Raw genomic sequence first — 26,783 nt, 5'->3', positions numbered from 1 at the left:
GGTTTACACAGGGGACAACTGATTGTGGAAGCCCACTAAACTCTCCCCATCCCCCTTCAATCTGATTGCTTGTAGGACCAGCTGGGAGAGATGTGCCTTGCTGGGGATTCAAAAGAGTAGGGGTGGAAGAGATTTAGTTTGGAGACTAACTCTGAGACCAAGAAATGTGTGCTCTGCTGGTAATATAGATTAAGAATTGACTCTTCTACCACATGAGAGAACCCAGGGAAGATCCCCAGGGTGCAGTCTTCCAACATGGACCAGCAATTTCTGGGCCCTAGAAATGCACTGATTTAAAAATCTCTGGCCAATTTGCATTCAGTCAAGGGCCTGGAGCCTACCTAACCTAAACCTTGCCTTCAGGAGTTCCTCCTATGGATTTAACTCTTTCATTCTAGATACCCTACCCTGAGGGTACAGCAAGCATCATACTCTAGATGGCCTCACTTAATACTGCTGAGAAGGGAAAATGAGACTCTTCTGAACTCCAACAGAAACAATTCTTTAACTTTTCAACTTTTCATCAAGATCTTTTTTTTTTTTTCTTTTTCTTTTCTCTTTTTAATTGTGATCTTAATGGTTCATGGGTATTTATATGTATTAATATTTTTCTTATTTTTAGCATTTTTGGAACCAATTCTTTTTCTTGGATCACTTTTTGAGGACTAGGATGTTTGATTAGTATATTTCAGTTTTGTTTTGTATTCTTTTATTTTTATTTTTCAATTTTTAAAATTTTTACTTTACATATATATTTTCTCTCTTTTGTTTCACTGATTCTCTTTCTCTTTTTTTCCACTAACAGTCAATCTCTATTGTTCTTTCATTCTTCCTTTAATTTTTGCTTCAATCTTCCATCCTCCTCCCTCATTATCATGACCTTCTACATCACTCTGTTCTCTCTCTGTCCACCATTCAAAATTGTAAACCCTTTTGCAAATGTACCATATTTAATGTAGGCAATAACTGATCATGTCATTTCTTTTTATTGTGACAACATTGTAGATGTCATAGCAGGAACTATTTGGTTTAATGCTGTATATTGTGTGCATTGGTTGTTGCTATTATTTGTCTCCCCCTAAATGGTGAGGTACTGGAAACCTTCAGGACACTATAAAACTACAGGGTAGAATCCATACTGTCTCAGATCCATACTGTTACATGGATAAACACACACACACACACACCCATGCACAATCAAGAAAAAATATCACCCCAAACAAACCAAGATTCTCTAATAACAGAATCCATTGACACCACAGTGGAAAAACTATCAGAGAAGGAGTTTATAATGTGCATAGGTAAATTAATCTGTGAGTTAAAGGACAATATAAGGACTGACATCAGAGAGAAGATAGAGGAAGTGAAAAATCACTTCAATAAAAAGAGATTCTGAAAAAAAAATCAAATAGAAATCTTTGAAATGAAGGAATCACTAAACCAACTTAAAAATTTAATGAATAGCATCATCAATAGACTAGATACCTTGGTATACAGAAACTCAGGCAATGAAGAAAATTTATAGTCTTGCAAACAAAGTTGACCATGGAGAAAAGATGTTAAGAGACCATGAAGAGAACGTCCAAGAAATATAGAATAACATGAAAAGACCAAATTTAAGATTTACTGAGATAGATGAAGACTTAGAGATACAAACCAAAGGAATGCACAAACTTTTCTGTGAAATACTTTCAGAAAATTTCCCAAACCTAAAAAATGAAATGGAAAAATCAAATACAAGAGGCTTACAAGACCAAAAATATACAAAATTATAATAGACCCACACCAAGGCACATTATTATGAAAATGCCTAACATAAACAATATGGTTAGAATTTTAAAGTCTGCCACAGAGAAGCGACAGGTCACATTTAGAGGGAAACCAATCTGGATCTCCGTGGATTTCTCAACCAAGACCCTCAAAGCTAGCAAGTCTTGGAATAATAGATCAAGTTCTGGAAGAAAATGGATATCCATCAAGAATACTATACCCAGCAAAATTAAGCTTCAGAATTGATGATGAAATAAAAACCTTCCATGATAAACAAAAATTAAAAGAGTTCACAACTCTGCCCTACAAAACATAATCAGGAAAATATTTCATGAAGAAGAAATGAAAAATAAATGTGAAAACCAGTAGAGAGAGGAACTACACTAGAAGAATAGTCAAATAAAGGAGAAACTAATTCAAATTAACAATGAGGAATAAATCAAAATGATAGGGAATAAATATTATTTCTCAGTAACATTGAATATAAGTGGTCTAAACTCATCAATCAGAAGACATAGACAGGCAAATTGGAAAAATTAAAAAACAAGACCCAATTATATACTGTCTCCAAGAGACTCACCTTATAGGCAAAGACATCTACAGACTGAAGGTAAAGGATGGGAGAAAAAAACATCACTCACATGGATCTTGTAAACAAGGAGGGGCTTCTATCCTTATATAAAAATAAATCAGAAGGGGCAAAAAAGGATATTTCATACTGCTTAAAGGTATTATACATCAACAGGATGTAACAATCTTACATATTTATGCCCCAACAGATGGAGCATCTATGTACATCAAACAAATCCTTCTCAATTTCAAGAATCAAATAGACCAGAACACAATAATACTGGGTCACATTAACACACCTCTCTTATAACTGGTTATATCCCTGGAAAAAAATACTAAATATACAAGCTATAGGACTAAAAAATACAATTAATAATTTAGACTTAACAGACATATGTAGAATATTTCACCCATCAAGGACTGAATACACTTTCTATTCAGCAACACACAGATCCTTCTCTAAAATAGACCATATCTTAGGCCACAAAGCAATGCTTAGAAAAAAAATAGATATAATACCTTGCATTCTATCGTATCATAATGGAATGAAATTAGAAATCAACAATAACATAAAAAATAGAAACTAACACCTGGAGACTAACTAAGTTAGTGAATGACCAACAGATAGCAGAAAAAATCAGGGATGAAATAAAAAAATACTTAGAGGTAAATGAGAATAGCAATATGACATATCAAAAACTCTGGAACACTATGAAGGCTGTTCTAAGAGGAAAGTTCATTGCATTGAGCTCATTCATTAAAAGCATAGAAAGTCACCAAATAAGTAACCTAACATTACATCTCAAAGCCTTAGCAAAGGAAAAACAAAACAAAACCAAAAGCATTAGAAGACAGAAAATAATTGAAATCAGAGCTGAAATCAATGAAATTAAAACAAGAAAAAAATTCAAACGTTTTAATTTTATCCTTCAATTCTAGAAAAAGACCAAGTTCAAGTGTCCTATCAATTGCCACATATTTATGGATTTTTGAATTTCCCTTCCACTTTTGATTGTTAATTTTATTATATGATATTTTAAAAATAATTTTAATATTTTTATATCTATTAACTTTTGTTTCATTATCTACAAGTTGTTCTATCCTTTATGTTATTCTCTTTGCTATTCAGATCTTTGAGTACATAAGTATAATTGGTTTAAAATATTTTTCAAAGTCTTCTGTTTGTAGAGTACTATTTTGTATGCCTTCTTCTGTTTGTAGAGTACTATTTTGTATGCCTTCATTTTTATTTACAGTAGTGGAGATTGATGTCTCTTAGTGTTGTTTTCTATTTCTTTATTCAATTCTCTCCATCTTAACTTTTTGTGTTTTGAAAGTATGATGTGAGATGTAAGTATATCTACTCTTGTTGTAGTATTCTAGGGAAAGGTCCTTATTATCTTTATGTAATATTCTACTCCTCTTTTCAAAGTTTTTTAAATATTTAAAATATATTTTATCTCATATAACTTTTTGTTTTAGAATATTTTGCATACCATAACCTTGCCACCTCGGCTTTCTTTTGCCGACTTTTGTATGCAACATTCTTATATTCTTTTGCTACTTGTATCGTTAGATTTAGATTACATACAGTTGTACTTTTTTAGGTTTAATTCTGTTAATCAAGTTTTTGTTTTGATCGAGGTTTGTAATAATGCATTTATATTCAACTAAATTTCTAAAGGAAAAAAATATATATAGTTCCCAAGGGCATACTGATGCACTTCCTCCAGCCATGACCCACTTTGTCTACAGTTACTACCCACAAACCATTCAAGTTATTAGTCAAAAGGTTAAGCTACTGATTAGGTCACAGTTCTCACAATCTAATCATTTGATCACTGAACATTCTTGCATTGCTACATAATCTTTTGGAGGATGGCTCATATACAAACCATAAGAGTTTTCTTTTTCAATCTTAATCTTTTAAAGATATTTTAATACCAACATTGTGTTTTTAAAAAATTCCATGTTTATTCTTATTTATGACCTCCTTTATCCTTTTATTTAAGAAAGTGCTAGAGTTTCTTAAACTGGAAAACATCTGTCAGTGTTTCTAAGAAGTTGTTCTGTCGAGCACTTGTATTAGAATCACCTGAATTCTTGTTTAAGAATCACATTCGGTTCCATAGTTTAGCTATTGTGAGTTGAGCTGCTATGAACATTGATGTGGCTGAGTCCCTATAGTATGCTGATTTTAAGTCCATTGAGTATAAACTGAGGAGTAAGATAGCTGGGTCAAATGGTGGTTCCATTCCAAGTTTTCTGAGAAATCTCCATATTGCTTTCTACAATGGTTGCATCAATTTGCACTCCCACCACCAATGTATGAGTATACCTTTTTCCCCAAATCCTCACCAATATTTATTGTTACTTGTATTCTTGATAATTGTCATTCTAATTGGAGTGAGATAAAATCTTAGTTTTGATTTGCATTTCTCTAATTGCTAGAGATGTTTAACATTTTTTCTTATAGTTGTTGATCAATTGTATTTCTTCTTCTGTGAAGTGTCTGCTCAGTTCCTTAGCCCACTTATATATTTATTTATTTTTTCCTTTTGGTGTTAAGTTTTTTGAGTTCTTTATACATCCTAGAGATTAATGCTTTATCTGAGGTGCATGTGGTAAAGATTTTATCTCAAACTATAGACTCCCTCTTCACATTATTGGTTGATTCTTTTACTGAGAAGCAGCTTTTTAGTTTGAATTAATACCATTTATTGATTCTTCATTTAACTTCTTGCACTTTAGGGGTCTTATTTAAGGAAGTCAGATCCTAGGCCAACTTGGTGAAGATTTGGGCCTACTTTTTCTTCTATTAGGCTCAGGGTCTCTGTTCTAGTGCCTAAGTCTCCCTTCAACAGATGAATGGATAAAGAAAATGTGGTATATATGATGGAATATTGCTCGGTTTTAAAGAATAAAATTATGGAATTTGCTGGTAAATGGACAGAGTTGAAGAATATCATGCTAAGCAAAATAAACCAAATCCAAAAATCAAAGACTGAATGTTTTCTCTGATATGCAAATGCTTATTCACAATAAGTGGGGGGGGGGGCACTAGGGAAGAATAGAGTTACTTTAGATAGGTAGAGGGGAGTGAAGGGAGGGAAAGGGGAACAGGGGTAGGAAGGATAGTAGAGTGAAACAGGCATTATTACCTCATGTACATATATGACTGCATGACTAAAATGATCCTGCAATAAGTAAACTCAGAAAAATGAGAAATTATACTCCATTTATGTATGATTTGTCAAAATGCATAAATGTGTTGTCATGTATAACTAATTAGAACAATTTTTTTTAAAAAAATTTTTAAGAAAGGGATCACATTCGGAAAGGCTATTCCCTTGTTTTACTGAATGAGAACTTCCATGGCTAAAACTCCAAATCCCTACATTATTTTTACATGCTAATATTTGTACACTGCTGCTTAAAAAGAAGACAAAGTTGCACATGGATGCTAAGGACAGGGGTTTTATTTTTTCATTTTTTTAAATTTAGGATAAACAAAGTTTCATCTACTATTAAAGGAAAACAAGTCAGACTTTCTTGAACTTTTATTCATAGGGACTAGAGCTACAATGCACTAGAGACTACTCACGTGTGGCTATCTGAATTTAAGTAATTAAAATAAAGTGTAAATACCCAGTTTCTCAGTCACACTACCCACTTCTCAAGTGCTCAACTATCACAAATGATAGTTACAGCCCTGGGCAGCATCTTTAATCATCATAGAAAGCACTGGAGATCACTGTCCTGCAGAAAAGAGTTTGTCAGTTCTGGAACAGAACCACTGAGGACAGTGCACTAGGATGACTTCAAAGACCCAAAATGACATCCCCACCCCCAAATTATCATATAAGGTCTGAGGATAAAAGAAACTTTGGGATAAAACTTTTATATACCAGGAACTTTTTCCTGATTAGGGAGTTGCTCAAAGAAATGAACACACCCCAAGGAAAGGAAGTCACAGGACTTTAAAGGACAGCTAGTTTTCTCTCCACAAGCATACACAAATCCTTAGAAGAAGATTTTACAAATGAATTGAATGTGAAAGTCAAAGGAAAGACTAGGTTCTTCATTGGTTTGGGTATGTATATAAAAAACAGCTATTAGAAATTCCCACTCAAAAGGCCAAGGTAGCCATGGAATTAATTCTGCCTGCCATGGGGTTGGGTACGAGGGCAGTTTCACCTTGAAGGGTACGCAGATTTAGTACCCATCAGAATTGTGATTATGTATGGAAACTGGACCTCAATAACAAAAAAATGAAAAATGTACATTTTGTTTAATCCTCTAAATTATCCTAAGGGAAAGTCACAATTTATCATGTTTAAGAAATTTGCTCAAAGTCACATAGGAGATAAAGGAAATTTACATTTTTAAGAGTGCAACTTTATATTATATTCACCCTCACTTTTATAGGATGTGAGTACAGATAACTGTAGGTAAATGCTATCAAAGGAGAAGTAAACGTAGGTTGTGAATGCACAGTACCAGTATCTAGAGTCTAGCCCAGTCAGCACAACTACAGTTCATTTTTAAGAACTTACCACACATTTTGAATCCAGATCTTTTGAAGTCTCAAGCATCAGCCACCTTAGTTATCAGTATAAACAATACGATATTAAGTCATCAGTATAATCAATATTTCTCTTAATCAAGGTACAACTGAACAGAATCTTTGATTTTATCTAAGACCGGAAAAGGACTAAAGTCAAAGCTAAATTAAGGCACTCCTATCAACAGTCACAGTCTTTATTTGAGGCTGAAACAAAATATCAGAGACCCACCAGAGGATAATCCCATCTTCCGAAATTAACAGGAGGTAAACTGAAAAGTACAGACACTGTTCTCTGTCATCTGTCAACAAGAACCACTTTCCTTTCTGCTCTTTCATGTCTCCAATTTTCAAGGATTAGTTTAAGATTACAGGAGGCGGTTTTAATCAAAACTAGGCTGAGAAGCTTCGTGGACTAGAAAATGGAGCTGAGCATCAATGTTTAAAAATGTCCACTATTCCTGATATTTTCTTAACAATTCTATGTATTGGAACTGTTCCATGGCTAAAATCTATTTTTATCATCTTGTATTATAAATTTAATATATGCTTTTATAAATCTATTTCAAAGATCCATTTTACAATTATAGCCAGTCTTGAAGTGATTTTGTTAAGAAGTCTTTACTTAAAATGTTTCACATATAATGCATATATATGTGTGTGCATATATATATGAATGTATATACATATATCCATATATATATATATATAAAACTTGGTAGTGTTACCTAAAGCTTGGTCTTTGTGCCTGATAGCAATCCAATAATGAGGACACACAGTTTTGAGAAAAAAGAAAAGAAGTTTTATTGTTTTGCTAGCAAAGGAGAAACATGGGTTTCTCCTGTGATTTTGCTCATCAGCAGGAACAGGAGGCTTTTAAAGAGGTGACTCAAAGGCTACATTCCACTTGTTCTCTTCTGGAGTTGTAATTCACTTGTTAATATGGGAGACAGTCATTTCTGAGATCTTCTGGTGCCATCTCCAAAGTCTGAATTACTGTGTTCCTGTGGTGGGTGCGTACTCAGGGACAGATAAGTCTGCCTAAAATGGGGAAGAAAGGCAATCCTGTTTCCCCTGATATTAAGAAGGGGGAGAGATTAGGGAGGAGGAGAGATTACAGAGGAGCAGTGAAAGGAGGAGAAAGAAACACGTCTGTTTCAAAAATAAGTTGTGAAGAGACAAATGTGGAGAAATAGAAAGGAATTGGCCACTGTTCACATGATCTGTAGTCCCATGTACAGAACATGATCAAGGGAGTTACACTGGGCTTTTGTTACAAGATGAGGTCTTTGTGGCTCACTTCCCCATCAGTGTTGTTATTCAGGAGAATGGGTCTCTTGTTGAAATCTGAAATTTCCTGGGTGAAAAATATATCTGCAGGGTTCAGATGAGGACAGGTGTTGCTTGCTCCGTGTCTCAAGACCAGAAAGATGAATTAATCTTTGAAAGGAAATGATATTGAACTTGTTTCAAATTCAGCTACTTTAATTCAGCAAGTCATAATAATGAAAAACAAAAATATCAGAAAAGTTTTGGATGGTATTTATGTTTCTGAAAGAGGAACAGTGCAGCAGGCTGATGAGTAAGTTCTAAGAGTTATCCAGTCACAGAAACACAGTCCTAGAGTCAATTTGATATGTCAGTGATGCAATAAAAGATCTCTACTGAAAAAAAAAAATTAAGTTGCAGTGACAGAGCAGCAAGGGCTATATTCAAAGAGTAAAGTTGACCACTGTTACAGTAGAACATTGCTATTTTAAAAAGTCAATAATGTTGTAGAAGATTTAACATCTAACTAAGGAAAGGTGAATTGCCTTTCAGGTTGTAAGGCAATCAAAAATTCAGATTATTTTAGAGAAATACTAGGGGAGACGGATGCTTCTGAAAGAAGGATTATAGCTGATAAAAGAAAGAAAAGATCACGTTGATTCTCCCAAAGGAAAATTGTTTTGTGAAGATGAGGAAAGTAGCGGCATTATAAGACAAGACAGAACGTATAAGGATATATTATGAATATGGTATTTAATATATATAAATGCATATGAAGCCCTAGAAGCTTAATAGTCAAATATTTGAAAACAGACAAGTAAGTTAGACTTACATAATTTTCCCCTGTATAAATCTAACAAACCTGCCAATTATTGGTGAAGTACTTATCCTAAGTAAGGAATGATGCTAGGAACTGTAATTCTCTTGTCAAAGAGCTCATAAGGTTTTGGGAAGGGAAGGTAAATAATGACATTAAAAACTGAATGACAAGATGAGATTTAAGAAATCACAGCAACAAGCACAAGCTCACAAAGTGACTCTTATTTCACTGCTCAAGGAAACATTCAAATGTTCAATTCAGAGGGGAACATGATCAACACTGGATGGCTACAGAAGAACTTATTTTTATTTTAACTTTAGCTTATTTTGTATCTATTTGTGTGGAAGTACATTCTCTATTTATACAGTAAGATGAATAGATGTGAAGTTTTGAGTTCTGCGGGTTGTGCAATTTACACACATGAAACCACCACCAAAATAATTCTACTTCCCCAGAAACTGTCTGGGGGCCCTTTCTAGTTCATCCCTTCTCCCTGGTGCTGCCTCTGATTTCTAGTACTATAAATTAGGTTTTTATTGTTGTTTTATTCTTGGACTTTATTAAAGAGTGTTACAGGATATGGCCTCTTTTAATTCTGGCTTTTTAATTTGGATCAACAAAACATGTCTGAGATTCATTCACATTGTTTCATATATGAGCACTTGGTTCCTTTGTAATGCTACATAGTAATACTCCAATTATTGATTATCTGTCCAGAAAGTCCATACTTTTTAAAACTATTACTATATAACAAATACCATGGACTTAACATCTTGAAACAGCACCTGCTGCTTACCTCACAGTTCTCTAGGTTAAGCATAGGACTTAACTGAGTGACTTCTCCACTCAGGATCTCTGTGGCCTAAATTAAGTAGTCAGCCTGCTTAGCTTTCTTTGGAGGCTCAGAGAAGAATCCATCACTCAGATTGCCGGAAGAAATAAGCTCCTGTAGCTATGGTCTGAACTCTCCATTTTCTGGTTGGAGTAAGTGCAGGGGGGTGTCCTTACCTTCCAGAGACCATCTGCTTTCCTCATCATCTCAAGCCCTCTAGCTACAAGCAAGCAAAGATGTACCAAGTCCTTCTTTAGAATCTGATTTCCTTTTACTGTCCTCCTCTATCACTAGCTAGGGAGGCTTTCTGATTTTAAGCTCTCCTGTGATTGGATTAGGCCTGCCTGGATGACCTTGCCTTCCTTCCTAAGGTCAATGGTGCCATATAATGTAACACAATCACAGGAATCATATCTCATCATATTTGCCAGTTCTGGGGATTAGGCAGTGTGATGTTTTTGGGATCTTTTCTAGAAATACTATTTACCACATTCTTTGATGTTATCTTGTCAATTAAATTTATTTACACATTTAAAAAATGGCTGGCAGAATGAGTAAGAGGCACCAGGGTTGATAGATCGGGCCAAAGATTAGCCACCGTGGTTTGGACAGGACCAAGAACTCTAGACTGAAAAGGGTCCATGAAACACCTATGTTTCTGCCCATATATATAAAAAAAAAATTAGAAGAATTTAAAATCCCATTGGAGACTCAGGAACTCTTAATTATAAAGTGATGGGAACACAGAAAACTAAGCTAACCAGAGGTAGGAACATACCTAAGTTAGAACAAAATGTAATCAATGTACAGTATGGCTGAACAATGAGCCATATATACTTAACCATAATTAGTCAGACCTTGGGTACCAGTTTCACCAAAATTATCATCAATTTTTATTGGAAAAATGGAGAAAATGAAATGGATATTGTGTGCTGTAAGTATACTAAAATCTAATTTTCCATAATATAAATAAATAAACTTGCAAACAAAAATGTATAATTTAGAAATATAACCATAAACAACAGAATAAATGTAAAGTACTTAAGCAGTTGATGATAAGATAGGCCAGGAGGCATCTCCTTGTTCTTTGCTAATTTTTTGTATTTGAAACTTGAAGCATCACAGGTGCATTATATTTTAGTCAGCATTTTTGCTGCTGTGATTGAAAATCCAATAAGAAAAACTGTAGAACAGGAAAAGTTTATTTAGGGGCTCACAGTGTTAGAGGTCTAAGTCCACAGACAGCCAAGCTCAATTCCTTGGGCTCAAGGTGAGGCAGAACAACATGGTGGAAGAGTGTGGCAAAGGGAAGCAATCCACAAGGATGATCAGGAAGCAGAGGGAGAGAGAGAAATGCCACTCATCAGACACAAAATATATACTACAATTCCACACCCCTAAGGCCCACCTCCTCTAGCCATACCCTGTCTGCCTTCAGTTATCACTCAGGTCATCCCCATTAGGGGACTAATTCAGTGATTGGGTTAAGATTCTCAAAACCCAATCATTTCTCCTCTAAACCTTCTTGCATTGTCTCACATATGAGCTTTTGGGGGACACCTCACATTCAAACCATAACAATTACCTTGTCAAAAATACATATTATTAAAAGGAAGAAATAAAATTTATTCAACTATTATGTTTTAACAGTTAACCAGATAATATTTAACTTAAAATGTAAGAAGGATAGTTTTTTACTCTATGATTTTAAGGAATGACATTAATGTTCTTAATTTTATCTTATTAGTTTTTCTTGCTGTTACTAATAATTAAAATGATTTTTAAATAACTTCAGTAGAATCACCTTTTATATTTCAATTTTCTTCAGTTCTGTCAGCTTGCAGATGGGTGCAAAAAGGAGGAGGTGAGCCTAATAATAGAATCAAAATTGTGGAATAAATAGGTCAAAGGTTGCAAATCCTTCAGTGTGAAATGATTACCAAGTCTTTAGAACAAAGATAAAATAATTTAAGAGGCTCAATATTTAAAGTAAAGTGCTTAGGGAATCTCACACATTCTGAGCACTAACTGCTTGACTTTAACCATATCCTCTATGTAAAAATTCTACATATAATGATAAATACAGGGATCTTTAATTTGGAATTTCAGGAAGGCAATACCAGGATTGTCCAGAGTATGTATACTTGCATTTATTAAAGAGAATAGCACACATCTGCTGTGATTAATAATTAAAATAATTTTAAAATGGCATGCTTATACTTGTGTATTGGATGAACCACAATCGATTTATAGTATGGGAAGTATCAACCCCCAATTTGTCCCCACCATTTAACTGAAGCCTCAATACTTCTTCACTGAGGGAATAATTATTCTCACATTTGGATTATCTTTGTTATATTCTAGGCTGTTCTGCATGCTCCTTTGGAATGTTCAAGACTTGTTTCCTAGCCCTATACAAAGATCAAAGGATCAAAGAGAGTTTCTAACCAGAGTTCACTAACCTTGGGAATGACTTTCTGGTGCTGTGGATCCCTGCTTCTCTAATCTTAGCATTTTATATAGTTTTTTGAAAGCTCTGCTCATTCTTTGAATCATTTTGTGTGGGAATGTGTCATTTCTTGTACATCACCATTAAATATTCCCTAGGGCCTTATCATTTAATCTCCTTTGCATGCTATTTTATGGACTATAGTAGCATAAATGTTCCTGACATATATAAATATAGGAAGGTATAGATAGAATTATACATTGCTAACTTAATAAATACATAGTTAGTTAACTTAACAAATACTCGTTAAGAACCTATTTTATATTAGGTTTTATATTGATGAATGAGGTATAATCTGACCTCAAAAAGCACAGGACTGGAAAGAGGAAGACACTGGAGGAGGCAACTTTTTTGGCAGCGTCCTAAGCACTTGATACTGAGGGTCAAATGGTGCCTGGAAAGAAACAGGGAACTCAAATATAGGAAAGCATTGGAGGCAGATTTCTGAAGAGATCAAAAACTGAATCTGATCACCATTTCAAACAAAAAGAGCTTCTTGATTTAGAAAAAAGAAAGAAGGAAAGAAAGAAATCTAGTTCATGTCCTGCTAACTTCTTACCTTCTCCCCTCAATGTTATGGGACCCCTAGTTCATACACCTTCCCACTCTCTTTCTTCACATGACCTCTCATTTAACCCATATTCTTAGGGGTGTCTTAAGAAATTGTTCACTGTAGGGAATGCCTATGTGTTCAGTCTCAAATCAACTGCTCAGGAGAAGTATTGTGCTTAAAGATTCATATAATTAAATTCAGCATTTATTGACTATGTGGACATAGTAAGTAAAAATGAGTCCAATATTTTACTTTAGTGCTATGATTTGAATGTGGTTTGTCCCTCAAGGGTCCATGTATTGGAGGCTTGGTCCTCAGTGTGTCCCTATTGAGGTTGTGGAAACTTTAAGTGGTGGGGTCTAGTGGGAGGTCCATATGTCATTGGTGGCTCTGCTTTCAGAAGGCTTTAAGGTCATTCTCTGGTGATCCCTTGATAGTTCTCACCAGAGTGTTGTTCTAAAATCCTAAGCCGGTCCCACTCAGTTCCCTCTCACTTCCTATTTGATGTATGATAACTCACTCCCACATAGACTCCCTTCATTGTCATCTGTCATGATGTGATAGAGCCAAGAGGATCTTCAACAGAACTGATCCAATGCAGGTGACATGGCTTTGAGCCTCCAATACTGTAAGCAAAATAAGTTTTCCTTTACAAAGTTAGCGTGACTCAGGTATTTCATTGCAGTCACAAAAAGCTGACTAATACACTTAGTATGGAGAGAAGCAGTACACTTCCTTCCTTACTTGTGTTCTGCTTCACTCAGTAGTATGTGATGACACCAACTGCAGATGGAAAGATATCAGGTTCATTTCTGTGCCTTATATAGTAAGGAAAGTGTGGTGTCTGTAAGATTATCATAACAAAACTTCTTGGTACATATGCACAATTTTTATAATTACTCCATGTTTTAGAGACACTGGGAAATAGGAAACACTTACTAAATTATAAAACACCAGTAATGCCTCTGGAGTGATATATATGTGTGTGAACACTTATTTATCCAAGACTGAATAGTCTACCAACTGTTATCTGTCAAAAGACTTGGGGTAGCTCACTGGAAAATGAAAAACAGAATTTATTTGTCTTGCTCCAATCCAATACAGAAAAACATGTATAAAATGGTGCAGTCACTCTGGAAGGCAGTAGGGAGATTGCTCAGAAAATTTGGAATGGACCCATCTATTGACCCAGTTATCCCATTCCTCAGTTTATATCCAAAGGACTTAAAATTAAAGCACAGCCACATCAATGTTTATAGCAGCTCAATTCACAATAGCTAGATTGTGGAACCAACCTTGATGCCCTTCAACAGATGAATGGATAAAGAAACTTTGGTATGATTTTCATGTTGCTCCAGGACTCAAGATTCAAAAGAGGAGATAGTGAGTGACTTGGGACCAACTCAAAGCCGCCAGGTGAGTTTCTCCCATTGGGGAGGCGTCCCGGATGGGGCGGTAGCCCCTGAACACAGGGAACTTTGTGAAGTAGAGTTGCTCGGCGAGACGCCCCTCCCCCCGCTGGAGCGGTAAACACGGACAGCGGGGAACTTTGCAGAGGAGGTCACGCAGCACAGTGCTTGGTTTTGGAGCAATCTGCTGGGGCTTCGGCAGCTGCCAGAGGAAGAACTGGGCGGCGAGCTATTTGGAATCAGCAACCACCTGAACAGCGGGGGGGGCTGTCCTGAGGAGGTGGAGGTGCGCAGTGAGTTGCTTGGTCTCCAAGCACCCACACAGAACACCGGGTGGCTGCCTGGAGGAAGAGGCGAGCGGCGGATCACTGGGGCTTGGAGCATATATACGAGGCTCCAAGTGACTGTTCAGAGGACGGGTCGCATAGCCAGGCGATTAGGTGCAAAGCACGGTCCGGTCCGGGGACCTAGGCACTTTTTGTTGAAAGAGCTACACAGAGACAAGCTGAGGGGCGGAGCGAAGTTTCCAGGACTACAGGCAGCTTCTCTGAGGAGGGACAACCTAAGGAGACTCATCTGTGAAGGGTGAGGCTCCCAGACCCAGGAGGTAGGTCCGGGCCCCTGGGAATGTTGCGTGGGAAGGCTGCCCTGCCCAGTCGGTAGTTGTGGACTGAGGGGAACCTCTAGGAGGGGAACTGACCAGCGAGACCTCCCCATCGGGTGAGTCTTCCCCGCCGGGTGAGGTTTTCCCACAAGGATGGGAAAACCAGAGACACAGGCACAAACAGGCCTTGCCTCAGCCCGCAGCCTAGTTCCCCTTTGGATGACCATTGGTCAACAAGTAGAGGCACCTCTGCTCACTAGCAGGGAATATACCCCACCTGAAGACCACCACCCCTAGAGAGGCAGCTACCTAGGGGAACACCGCAGTATCAACTTCCTCTAAGGCTTCAGGCTACTGAAGGATAAGAGGGGATACACTAGCAATCTTCAGGGACATTATAAGTCAATAGAGGAAATCTGCAATATCTTAATGATCCACTGATACCTGAACGACATGAGAAAACAAGGGAAGAAAATGCCTCAAACAAATCTGCATGTTACATCAATAAAATCCAATGACAGCATGGCAGAAGAAATGTCAGAAAGGGAGTTCAGAATGTACATAATTAACATGATAAGAGAAGCAAACGATGAAATGAAAGAGCAAATGCAGGCATTGAATGATCTCACCAATCGACAGTTAAAAGAGAAAATACAGGAAGCAAAAGACCATTTCAATAAAGAGTTAGAGATATTGAAAAAAAACCAAACAGAAATCCTTGAAATGAAGGAAACAATAAACCAAATTAAGAACTCCATAGAAAGCACAACCAATAGGATAGAACACCTGGAAGACAGAACCTCAGATATTGAAGACAAAATATTTAACCTCGAAAACAAAGTCGAACAAACAGAGAAGATGGTAAGAAATCATGAACAGAATCTCCAAGAACTATGGGATATCATGAAAAGGCCAAATTTGAGAATTATTGGGATTGAGGAAGGCTTAGAGAAACAAACCAAAGGAATGAACAACCTATTCAAAGAGATAATTTCAGAAAATTTCCCAAACCTGAAGAACGAAATGGAAAATCAAGTTCAAGAGGCTTATAGGACTCCAAATACACAAAATTACAACAGACCCACACCAAGGCACATTATAATGAAAATACCTAACATACAAAATAAAGACAGAATCTTAAAGGCTGTGAGAGAAAAGAATCAAGTTACATTCAGGGGGAAACCAATACGGATATCAGCAGATTTTTCAATCCAGACCTTAAAAGCTAGAAGGGCCTGGAATAACATTTTTCAAGCCCTAAAAGAAAATGGATGCCAACCAAGAATCTTATACCCAGCAAAACTTACCTTCAGATTTGACGACGAAATAAAATCCTTCCATGATAAACAAAAGCTAAAAGAATATACAAAAAGAAAGCCAGCATTACAGAACATTCTCAGCAAAATATTCCATGAAGAAGAGATGAAAAACAAAGAAGCAAATCAGCAAAGGGAGGAGATATCCTAAAGGAACTCTCAAATAAAGAGGAACCAAGTCGTGTCAAAAATAAACAAATAAATGAATAAAATGAGTCAAATGACCGGGAATACAAATCATATCTCAATAATAATCCTGAATATAAATGGCCTGAATTCATCAATCAAAAGACATAGACTGGCAGATTGGATAAAAAAGAAAGATCCAACAATATGTTGCCTGCAAGAGACTCATCTCTTAGAAAGAGATACCCAAAGACTAAAGGTGAAAGGATGGGAAAAAACTTACCATGCACATGGACCCAACAAAAAAGCTGGGGTATCCATCCTCATTTCAGATAAAGTGGACTTCAAGCCAAAGTTAGTTAGAAGGGATAAAGAAGGACATTTCATACTGCTTAAGGGAACCATAAATCAGCAAGACATAACAATCATAAATATCTGTGCCCCAAACAGTGGCTCACCCATGTATGTCAAACAAATCCTTCTCAATCTCAGAAATCAAATAGACCACAATACAATAATACTAGGTGATTTTAACATGCCTCTCTCACCACTGGACAGATCTTCCAAACAAAAATTGAAAAAAGAAACCATAGATCTCAAACACAATCAATAATTTAGACTTAACTGACATTTATAGAATATACCATCCAACAAAGAGTGAATACACTTTCTTCTCAGCAGCACATGAATCCTTCTCTAAAATAGACCATATATTATGCCACAAAGCTAATGTTAGCAAATATGAGAAGATAGAGACACTTCCTTGTATTTTATCAGATCATAATGGATTGAACTTAGAAATAAATGAAAGAGTAAAAAACAGAAATTACTCCAACACCTGGAGATTAAACAATATGCTATTATATGATGAATGGATAACAGAAGATATTAGGAAGGAAATTTAAAAATTCTTAGAGGTAAATGAGAACAAAGAAACATCATATCAAAATCTCTGGGACAATATGAAAGCAGAACTTAGAGGAAAATTTATTTCATGGAGCGCATTCAATAAAAGAAGCAAAACTCAACAAATAAACGACCTAACACTACAGCTCAAAGCCCTAGAAAAAGAAAAACAGACCAACACCAAAAGTAGTAGAAGACAGGAAATAGTTAAACTCAGAGCTGAACTCAACGAAATTGAAACACAAGAAACAATACAAAAAATTGACAAAATAAATAGCTGGTTCCTCGAAAAAATAAACAAAATTGATAAACCTTTAGCCACACTAACAAAGAGAAGACGAGAGAAAACCCAAATCACCAAAATTCGGAATGAACAAGGAAATATCACAACAGACACGATTGAAATACAAAACATAATTAGAAGCTATTTTGAAAATCTATACTCCAACAAAATAGAAAATTTCGAAGATATCAACAAGTTTCTAGAGACGTATGAATTGCCTAAACTGAACGAGGAGGACATACACAATTTAAATAGACCAATTTCAAGTAATGAAATAGAAGAAGTCATCAAAAGCCTACCAACAAAGAAAAGTCCAGGACCTGATGGTTTCTCAGCCGAGTTCTACAAAACCTTTAAAGAAGAGCTCATTCCAATACTTTTCAAAGTATTCCATGAAATAGAAGAGGAGGAAGCCCTCCCAAACTCATTCTACGAAGCCAATATCACCCTGATACCTAAACCAGACAGAGACACATCAAGGAAAGAAAATTTCAGACCAATATCCTTAATGAACATTGACGCAAAAATTCTCAACGAAATTTTAGCAAATCGCATACAAAAACATATTAAAGAGATAGTGCACCATGATCAAGTGGGTTTCATCCCAGGGATGCAAGGTTGGTTCAACGTCAGGAAATCAATAAATGTAATTCACCATATCAACAAACTTAAAGTCAAGAATCACATGATTATTTCAATAGATGCAGAAAAAGTCTTCGATAAAATACAGCACCCCTTCATGCTCAAAACACTAGAAAAAATAGGGATAGTGGGAACATTGTAAAGGCCATCTATGCTAAGCTCATGGCTAATATCATTCTTAATGGTGAAAAACTGAAAGCATTCCCCCTAAAATCTGGAACAAGGCAGGGATGCCCTCTCTCACCACTCCTATTCAATATCGTCCTTGAAACTCTAGCCAGAGCAATTAGACAGACCAAAGAAATTAAAGGGATACGAATTGGAAAAGAAGAACTCAAACTATCCCTATTTGCTGATGATATGATTATATACTTAGAGGAACCAGGAAATTCCACCAGAAAACTCTTAGAACTCATAAGTGAATTCAGTAAAGTAGCAGGTCACAAGATCAATGCTCATAAATCCAATGCATTTTTATACATAAGTGATGAATCTTCAGAAAGAGAAGTTAGGAAAACTACCCCATTCACAATAGCATCGAAAAAAATAAAATACTTGGGAATCAATCTCACAAAAGAGGTGAAAGACCTCTACAATGAGAACTACAGAACACTAAAGAAAGAAATTAAAGAACACCTTAGAAGATGGAAAGATCTCCCATGTTCCTGGATAGGCAGAATTAATATTGTCAAAATGGTCATACTACCAAAAGTGCTATACAGATTCAATGCAATTCCAATTAAAATCCCAATGATGTACCTTACAGAAATAGAACAAGCAATCATGAAATTCATCTGGAAGAATAAGAAACGCAGAATTGCTAAAGCAATCCTTCGCAGGAAAAATGAAGCAAGGGGTATTGCAATACCAGAACTTCAACTGTACTAGAAAGCAATAGTAACAAAAACGGCATGGTATTGGTACCAAAATAGACAGGTAGATCAATGGTACAGAATAGAGGACACGGACACAAACCCAAATAAATATAATTTTCTCATACTAGACAAAGGGGCCAAAAATATGCAATGAAGAAAAGATAGCCTCTTCAACAAATGGTGCTGGGAAAATTGGAAATCCATATGCAACAGAATGAAACTAAACCCATATCTCTCACCGTGCACGAAACTAAACTCAAAATGGATTAAGGACCTCAGAATCAGACCAGAGACCCTGCAAATTATAGAAGAAAAAGTAGGTCCAGATCTTCAACATGTTGGCTTAGGACCAGACTTCCTCAACAGGACTCCCATAGCACAAGAAATAAAAGCAAGAATCAACAACTGGGATAGATTCAAACTAAAAAGCTTTCTCTCAGCAAAGGAAACTATCAGCAATGCGAAGAAAGAGCCTACAGAGTGGGAGAAAATCTTTGCCAATCATACTTCAGATAGAGCACTAATCTCCAGAATCTATAAAGAACTCAAAAAACTCAACACCAAGACTACAAATAACCCAATCGACAAATGGTCTAAGGAAATGAACAGACACTTCACAGAAGAAGACCTACAATCAATCAACAAACATATGGAAAAATGTTCAACATCTCTAGTAATAAGAGAAATGCAAATCAAAACCACCCTAAGATTCCATCTCACCCCAATCAGAATGGCGATTATCAAGAATACAAGCAACAACAGGTGTTGGCGAGGATGTGGGGAAAAAGGTACACTCATACATTGCTGGTGGGGTTGCAAATTAGTGCAGCCACTCTGGAAGGCAGTATGGAGATTCCTTAGAAAACTTGGAATGGAACTACCATTTGACCCAGCTATCCCACTCCTTGGCCTATACCCAAAGGACTTAAAATCAGCATACTACAGAGATACAGCCACATCAATGTTCATTGCTGCTCAATTCACCATAGCCAGATTGTGGAACCAACCTAGATGCCCTTCAGTTGATGAATGGATAAAGAAACTGTGGCATATATATATACAATGGAATATTAGCCATAAAGAATGATAAAATTATGGCATTTGCAGGCAAATGGACGAAATTGGAGAATGTCATGCTAAATGAGATAAGCCAATCTCAAAAAACCAAAGGAAGAATGATCTCGCTGATAAGTGGATGATGATACATAATGGGGCGTGGGAGGGGTTAGTTTTAGGGTTAGAGTGAGGGTTAGGGAGGGGGGCAAGAATGGGGGAAGGGAGGACTGTATAGAGGGAAAAGAGGGATGGGAGGGGAGGGGGGAAGGGGAAAAATAACAGAATGAATCAACCAACATCACCCTATGTAAATTTATGATTACATAAATGGTATGCCTTTACTCTATGTACAAACAGAGAAACATGTATCCCATTTGTTTACAATAAAAAAAAAGAAACTCTGGTATATATACATAATGGAATATTATTCAGCCATAAAAAGAATATTACGGCATTTGCAAATAAATGGATGGAATTGGAGAATATCATGCTAAGTGAAATAAGCCAAACTCCAAAATTCAGAGACTGAATGTTTTCCCTGATAAGTGGATGATGATACATAATGGGTGTCAGGGGAATGGGTGGTAAGAAAAGAATGGAGAAACTTTAGATTACATAGAGGGAAATGAGAGGGAGGGGGCATGGGTATGAAAGATGGTGGAATGAGACAGACCTCATTACCCTATGTACATGTATAATTTCACGAATGGAGTGAATCTACATCATGCACAACCATAGAAATGAAAAGTTGAACCCCATTTGTGCACAATGATTTAAAATGCAGTCTTTAAAATAAAAAAAAATTTTTTTTAAATGAATCAAAATTATTAAAAAGCAAAAATAGCCAATTGCCTTGCCTAGCCTCTGATGTTAAATATGATGTTGGGAAGTTCTAGACAGAATCCTAACTAAAGAAACTAGATCTCATTTATAAGATTTAGCTTAAACATTACCTCCACCTATCTCCTATATCGCTGTCTTCATCTCAAATTAATACAAAGGACTTAGACTGGAATGAGAAAAATCTCCATAATTTCAACTTGATGCTTATCAAAGGTCTTAACACTTGGAATGTACAGAAGCTATGAGGGGATCCTTTTGAAAGGCTTACGTCCTTACCATGTAAGAGCTCTGGTGACTTCGGTGTGACATGGTCCTGCCCCCATGGAAGTGCTGAGGAATTATGAGAGGGTCAAGATGAAAAGGACAAAGACGAATCTCAAGAGATGAGAAAGAGAAAGAGAGAAATGCAAAAACCAATCACAGATTTTCCTTGAGCATATTCTTCTTGATCCTAAGGATAAGGGCAAAATTAACAGCCTATCTGGGATGTTATATAGTAGGAAGGAAACAGTCCCCAGTCAGGAAGAGAGTAGAAGAGATACTAAGCAAACTGTGAACATACATGTGCACTGTATGGTTTCACTCACAGGAATTTCTAGAACAAGCAAAGTCAACATAGGGTTCCCCTGGAACTGCTCTACTCTGGAATTCAGGTGAGAAGTTAGGATACAATAAGCAGGTTAACTATAATATCCTTCTTTACCCTGTGGCAATGAAAGAAACAAAACCATAACAGAAACAGCATTTCTTTTGCTAACTTATCTAAGACAATTTGGTCTTACACAATTATTTGAATATTTTGATAAGTGTAAGTTCCCTCCAGTAATGAGAAGTAGGTGATGTCTATTGATATCTTCCCACTTCCTTGCTAAGAAATCTAAACTATTATTTTCATTTTAAAGGCATATATTGACTCTTCAACCTGTTCTGTCAGCTCTCTGACATCTCAACTTTAACTTTGACCACATCTTCTAGATTCTTTTGAGGTTCAGGTGACTGTATGTAAGCATCAGGACTCAGTGTCTCTGTCTTATATATGGATTTGAAGGATTCTCTGAGTCGCTGACTAACCTTGCCAGGCTCTAAACGTGCAAGTGGTATGAACTTCCGGTTTGGTGCTAGATTCCTGCCTTGTTCACGCCATGACAGACAGAGCAACCAGAATTCCCAATGAGTTGACACATCTTCAACACCACCAGTTTGTCTACTAAATGCCATTTAAATGTTTGCTGTGTCAAATTTTTTAAAAAGTTCTTCAGTAATAAATGTCTCTGAATTTACATTGACTGCCTATGGAATATGGTCTTTTTATTAAATTGTAGCTTTCAAGGGAAAAAGACAATAATTCTGAAGTGCAGATTAAAACATTCAGATGTTTAAAACAGTTTGACCTAAACTGTTTTTTTAAAAAGGAAATTACAAAAATAGTAACAAGTACTCTTTCAGACATTAGAAGAGAAAGAAAGAAAAAAAGCTAAGGACCAGCACTCAGAAGAAATTTGAAGAGAGCAGATAACAGAGTCAAGAACAGTTGTTTGATCCTTTCTCCTGTGAATCACCATCAAATCTGCTTTAGACATACAGTCAATGATTCTCATGCATCTGAACTGACAGAAAAGTGTGCTGATGGGATTCTTCAATGACACTCCATTTGGATCCCCAAAGTTCTACAATATTGTTTGGCTAAATCAAAAATAGCTGGTATAATTAAATGAAAATATTTACTTTATGAATGAATTAATTCAAGGAATTTAAGAAATACATAAAATTAAGTAAAATATACACAGAATTATAAAATGTAAATGTAGAAGTTCAATCTGCATGTAACAAGTGAGTTTGAGATATTTGCAAACTATTCACACCGAGTCTGCTTCCTTCACAGGGAGAAAAATCATGTATCTTCAACTTGTGCTTATTTTTCACAGATCTTTTTGACCCCTGAATTAATTGAAGTGATCTTGTTTCCAGAATTATTGGGTTATCTCTTAAAAAGTATTTATTTTTCCAAATGTACTCAGAGAATTTAGTGGTCTCTAATTTTCTTTCTTTGATACTTGTTAAAACTGTGTTTTGTGACCTATATTATGGTCAATATTTTTAAAAATATTCTGTGAGTGCTATAATAAGAATGTACATTTTCTATCTGTGGGTTATATTTTCAAAAGCTTATTAAGTGTATTGATCAAAGCTTTTCATCTTTTCTAACTTTTCTTTCTACTCTCTACTTTTCAAAGGAAGGAATTAAAACTTCCCAGTATATTGTGGAGTTTGCTAGTTGTATGTATGTTAAGATGTATATATTCCTATTGAATTGTCTCAGTGCATTATAATTTTTTTTCACACAAATATTTTTTCCTTAAATTCTGCTTTGCGTGAAATTAATACTGAGACTGTACTAGCCTTCTTTTGGTTAATGTTTTCCTGGTATATCAATTCACATTCTTTTTTTTCAGATTTCCTGGTCTATTATATATTAACTGTACATATCATAAGTAGCATTTATGTGGCATTTTTTTTCTTTTGTTTCTTATTCAGAATCCATTTACTTTTATTGCAATTAGTGATATATTTGTCATGTCCTCTACGTGTTGATAGCAAGAAACAGGCCTGAATTATCCTATCTCACCACATGAAAGACATGAACCCTCCTTCTTTGTAATAATCCAGATAAATCTATTTAGTATCACATATACAAGGATAAAGATATTGTGCATAAAATGAAACATAACTGAAATGTCAAAATTCAAGATTGGTAAACATGTCTATCAGTGAATTTTCTCTAGGAAGCAAAAAAAAATCTTTGGTCTCTCTCTGATGCAAGAAAAATAGAAAAATAGCACATTTTCCCCCTGTGGAATAAGAAACAGAAATAGCTCAGAGTCCACCTTACTATACTGTGTTGCCAGAGTAACTAAAATAGCATCATTCTAAGCGGCCTTCACATGTCTACTCTTTTCCTCTCCAATTATTATTTCTACCCTGTAGCTAGAGAATATTTTAAAAATTCATTTCTGATCATCTTACCTACATGTATGTGTGCAAATATGCACATTGTTTAAAACACATCATCAGTGACTTCCCACTGGCCGAGGAAAACAAATAACATCCTTGACACTGCCTTCAAAGCCTTGCAAAATCTAGTTCATTTTGCCTCTTAGGATGTTTGCAACTCAGTAATAAGAATTTATTAATATTTCCATAGCTGTGCCACGCTTCCTCCTTGCACAGAATTTTTAATATGTTCTTCCACGATCTGGCAAGATTTTCTTCTCATTATTTCCCTAGTTAATTTCTGGTTTTCCCTCCGCTGGTCAATCTTTTTTGCCATCTTTAAGTTAATTTAGTTTTTAAAGAAACATCATAATATTACCACAAATGTAAAATCAGTATCGTTCACCATGACTGCTTAAAACTAATCCATCACCAGTACAGTAAATTAGTTCATCTGAGAGCAATATGAAACCATGTCCTTCAGCCACTGTGGCTACCCCAACCCTGAGTTGGATGCCCAACTCCTGAGAAGTCCTATGTTCCTGGGCAAGTTCTTGAGACTTGGTTTCACTGCTCTGTACAGTGGTCTGATCTCTAGAAACCTGCTAACTTCTGGTTGAGTGACAACTCTCTTTCTTTGCCTGGTTGACCATCCACATGGTTTGTGGAGGATCTGTTCCCAGAAGGAAAGGAGAGACATCCTAACCACTGCAATCCAGTGGTGGGAGTCCAGTGTTTGGGTGCTCACTGAGGATTTTAAAGGACTCTGAATTCTTAGGTGGGGACTTTCTCCCACCACAGTGCTTTGGAAAATGCCTCTTTCACTGCTTCTCCCCATTAGGCAGTTTTAAAGGAACACTCCCCCTGAACCCCTCATAACTACATCGTCTATTCTATTGAAAGATCTCCTAATAGCCTGTTTCTCTCCTTTGCTGTATCTATTATAGTTGAAATTCTGTAAATTTTTATTAGCATCTTCCTCCTCCAATAGATCCCAGTCTCCTGAGAACAGGAAAGTGCCTGTTTTGCTAATTAAGTATATTTCAGAGCACTTAGCACATTTATTATTTGTCAAAAATATGTGAATCAATAAAAATTATATATAATGCATATATAGATAAGTGAATAGTAGTTAATGAAGAAATGAGTTTGCAAGGGAATGAATGAATGAAGTTTTTCAAATCATATGGTCTCAAGATTTAAAATCTCCATATTCTCCCTAAGGGAGGGGACCAGGCAACCCTCAGTGTTGTACAGAGATGGAAAGGTTGTATTCCAGCACATAAGTGATGACAAAGAACCCAGTGGAGAGGTGGCAGTACTGAGAGCACCCACACTAACAAGGGTGACCTGCAGGGATGCCAAGGCACAGGCAAGAGACCCATAGTGGTGTCTCTACTGGGAGAAAAGAGCCTGACAATGGAATCCTATTTTTAGAGGTTCACACTGGTCAGGGATAGGAAGTGGTTCCCTCAGTTGATTAATCTCCAGGGTTCTGGAATTCCAGGAACTACAATGGACACTTGGCCAAAGATACAGGTTTTGCTTCATCACTTCATTGAAAGCTGTGTGCACACTTATTTTTATGAGTTTCTTGTATTGACTTGCCCTTCAGAGTAGGAATTTCCAAATGCAGATCAAGAAAGAGTGTAAAAGTGAATAGTGCAAATAGAAGAGGAAAGTGCACTAGACTAGGCCCTTTGATTCACAGTAGTTGCAATCTTATCAGTTTTTTATTTTGAGTATTTGTATTTGATGTGTATCATTTCCAATAGAACGTAAGCTCCACAAGAGCAGAACTTTCTGTCTGTTTTATTCATGCTGATTTTCCAGCAAATAAAACACTCTCTGGTGTCATAGGACATTCAGGATATTTTTATTGAACAAACACTGAAGGTTTTATTTAAGAAAATATTTCACTATTTCTCAAAGTAAAATTGTGTAAATAAAAATGTTTTACAGATAAGATAGGTTATGATTTTTAAGCATTGGTCTTCATGAAGAATTATATTCATCCTTCTCACCCACAAATTTTTAAGGACCCATATATAGTCACTGTTATTCAGTCCAGTAGCATACATAAACACAATATATCTATCTTCGTAGTGTTTAGAATACCAATGTCTTTGCTTTTAGTTTCATCTTCCTGGATAGCTAAAAAAGGTCATCCTCTCCTGCAAGATCTAAATTATTGCCTTCAAGCTAGAATCAATTTTTAAATGTGAACTTTCACATTTTCTACTAATGTGTAGAGTTAAGAGATCTTGGTGGTTTGTTTTTTGATATGTATTTGAGTGCCTACATAAACTAGTTCTATCTGTATGTAATATGCTGTATATGGGAACATGAGTAGGGAGTAGATGAAGATGGCTTCTATTTAAATACATATATTTATAGAACATCTATTTCATTTCACTATCAGTATAATTATATAACCTACACAGAATGCTACTAGATAAATCTACCAGATACTGCCATCAAAGCTACAGGAAATTTTACTGGATATTTTAGACACTTTGGTATCTGAGGAAGGAAAGATGGCTGAAATGCTGCTTAATTTTAATGATATTACTAGAAGTAATTACAATATTTAATGACTACAAAATGTAATCACCTTCCCACTTAATGTCAGAGCTAGAATTAGAGTGTTTAGTGACAAATTTCTAATTTATATACACATCTTCCTTTTAAAAAACATTTCTATTTTTCTCTTAATATAAAGTTTCCAAGCATACAAAACTATTAAGGAAATTTCATCTTGTGTCACTTGCTGAAGCTTAGTTCAATGAGAAATCCCCATTGCTAGATCATACTTCTTAAAACCAAGATGTATAATTGCCTAGGT

Source organism: Sciurus carolinensis, chromosome 14 (assembly GCF_902686445.1).
Source record: "Sciurus carolinensis chromosome 14, mSciCar1.2, whole genome shotgun sequence".
NCBI classification, from domain to species: Eukaryota; Metazoa; Chordata; class Mammalia; order Rodentia; family Sciuridae; genus Sciurus; species Sciurus carolinensis.
The sequence above is the reverse complement of the archived record's forward strand: the minus strand, read 5'-3'. Positions refer to the sequence as shown.